This window comes from Gekko japonicus, unplaced genomic scaffold (assembly GCF_001447785.1).
Source record: "Gekko japonicus isolate JY-2015 unplaced genomic scaffold, Gekko_japonicus_V1.1 scaffold547, whole genome shotgun sequence".
Classification (NCBI taxonomy): Eukaryota; Metazoa; Chordata; class Lepidosauria; order Squamata; family Gekkonidae; genus Gekko; species Gekko japonicus.
The window spans coordinates 559,910-562,834 of record NW_015167551.1 but is presented as its reverse complement, the minus strand read 5'-3'; positions in this window follow the sequence as shown (position 1 = coordinate 562,834).

Below are 2,925 nucleotides of genomic sequence, written 5' to 3'. Positions count from 1 at the left end.
CACGACGGATTTCTAACATCACATCATGATTCTTACACCTAACAGTGGACGAAGAAGAAGAGGGACACCATCTCCCTCTCTCCTCCTCCTTGACTGGTCGTTGTCGGCCCTGCCCAGGAGGAGGTTCATCGGGCCACACGGCAGCCTCCTGGAAACGGTCTGAACTTCGCCCGGCTCCGGCCTGCATTCGTAGTATTAGGAATGGTCAGTAGGCAGCGATCCAGACAAACTTAACGAAGGTTGCATCCCCCAGCGCGCTTGTTCGAAGGACGGGGCGGGTGGGTGGGGGGGTTCTTCCCCCTAAGGGGGGGGTTCCTTCCCCCTAAAGGAGGCTCCTCGGGTGGGCCTGAACATCCCCTCGAGAAAGAGTTGGGCAGCCCCCCCACCGCAGTTTTGCACACACTTCCAGTCCAAATCCTAAGAACACTGTCCTGGGAGGAAGCCCCCTTGAGTCCTCCTGAAGAGAGGTTTGAGGAGACCTGCGATGCTGTTGTTCAGTCGCACAGTCGAGTCCGACTCTTTGCGACTCCATGGACCAGATCCCGCCAGGCCTTCCGGTCTTCCGCCGTCCTCTGAAGTTGGATCAACTTCATGTTCGTTGCATCTATGACACTGTCTAACCATCTCATCCTTTGCCGTCCCCGTCTTCTTTGACCTTCAATCTTTCCCAGCATCAGGGTCTTCTCCAGTGAGTGCTCCCGTCTCATTTGGTGGCCAAGGTATTTGAACTTCAGCTTCAGTATCTGGCCTTCCAGGGAACAGTCAGGGTTGATTTCTTTGAGGACTACTCTTTTAACCCCCGGGACTCGTCTTCTCGAACTTAGCGGAACTTCGTCAGAATAATAAAAAAAAAGCACTTGCCTGGAGATAGGTCGTGCCAAGTAACATCACCGTCATCGTCATCACTCTACTTTTATATCCCGCTTTTCGACTATGAAGTCCTCAAAGCGGCATACAACATTTAAAAAGAGACATGAAGTAGAAGTATATTATTATTGTGGTTGTTCTATTTTGTTGGCCCCATCATCGACAACATCAACGTGAGCAATCCGCAGCTAGTCCCGGCGGGCTTGCCTGAGCTCCAGGTACCTTTAAAACGTTGGAATATATCATTTCATCAATGTGATGGCCTTTTTGGCTCAGGGAGGGAAGTTCGATTTGATTTTATTAAATAGCTTATGATAAACTCTCCGGACTGCTGCTTTATAAGAGGAAATGAAGCTGCCAGCAAAGATCTGCCCCCCCACAGGTCTCTCTCCCTCTCTCCCTCTCTCTGTCTCTCTCTGTCTCTCTCTGTCTCTCTCTGTCTCTCTCTGTCTGTCTCTGTCTCTGTCTCTGTCTCTGTCTCTGTCTCTGTCTCTGTCTCTGTCTCTCTCTCTCTCTCTCTCTCTCTCTGTGTGTCTTCAGACGTGAGCCGTTTGCCATTGAAGGGGCCTGGTTGGCCCGAGTCCGGCGACCTGCAGAGGAACCGATGGCCAAAAGGCCGGCAGAAAGCGAGTCCTTCTTGGGAAATCCCAGACAGGAGGAGAGCTGCTTCAGGAGGACCCTCTAAAAGAGAGAACCGATCCTGGACACTCTGCTTTTGCGGGAGGAGACTGACGTGCGGAAAGACGCCTTCAGGGGATCCGCCATCGCCCGCCCACCCCGGGCCCGATTTGTCCCGTGTTGATTTAACGGGATTCCTCTGGAGTAAGGGACACGATCCGGCCCAAATGAAGGCCCCTCTGACCGAGGCGGGAGAGGTGATCGCTTGCTAGAAGTGCCTCCCACTGGAGCGAATGGTCTTTGGGAAAGTGCTTCGCTTTGGGCTGGATTGTGCCCTTTGGATGAATTGCGATGGAGGGGGGGGGGCGGGGGGGGATGCGCCTAAGGCATTTCAAGGGTTCGCATTGCCGATCTCGGTAATCTTACAACAGCCCTGCAGGGTTGGCCCGTCTATATGATCGCCATCTTGTAGATTCTCATTCTGAGGCCGCTGGAGGAGGCCACCTATCAGTGGCGCTCCTGGCCGAGGGGAGAGAGCTCCACCGACGACTTCTCAGTTAGTAGTACAGCAGCTGTTCTGCTATTTGCTGTTGATACTTAACCGTATTTAACAGCGATGCACGAACTCAGGATCTTACACTCCCCAGACGAAGTCGATTTGGCCTTAAGAGCCATTTGTTTCCCCAAAAAGACGAACAGGATCGGGCGACAGAGGCGATTTTTTAAGGGACAGAAATCCTGTCTCCTGACGTGAGAAAGGGTCACTGAACTCTCTGACTGACACTTTCTCCGGGGTAAATATGCCAGTAAAACCGGGCTGCGATCCCATGCCCGCTCGAAGCCCGATCCTAAACCTGCAAAGTCGGGAGCCAATCCCTCTTTTAATGAGATTTTATTCTCAAGGATCGGTGCATTTTAGAAATCCCCACCCATGAAAACCAAGGGGTCTCAGTTTGCCTCAGTTCCAGCGTGGGAAGGGTTGGACGGCTTCCCAAAGAGACTTGCGAAGACTCCCGGCCCCGATCCGAGGCACACTTACTCGGGAGTAAGTCTTTCCTTCCACTGGGACTGCCTCCTCCCAAAGCAGCACCGTGTAGGATTGGAATTCAGCGCAGGTGCGCGCGCGTGCCCGGGATCGGCCGAGGATCTTATGCGCTCCTTACTCGCAAGTAAACTCACGCACCTCGGGAGCAAAGTCCCCCTAAGTCCAGAGGGGATCTGGAGGGGACGGGAGGGCCGCCTCTTTTCTCGGAAGTCAGCCCCGCTGCTTTCGGGGAGGGCTCCTTTACTCGCGCGGAAGCCGGCCTGTCCGACCCACCCACCCCCCAGCCGCCGCCTTACCTGCGCGCCGTAGCGCTCCTCCTTGACGTTGCCCGGCTTCCAGTGCATCCCGCCGGTGTCTGGAGCGACTGACTCGCGTCCCTTTCGCCCTCCCGCCGG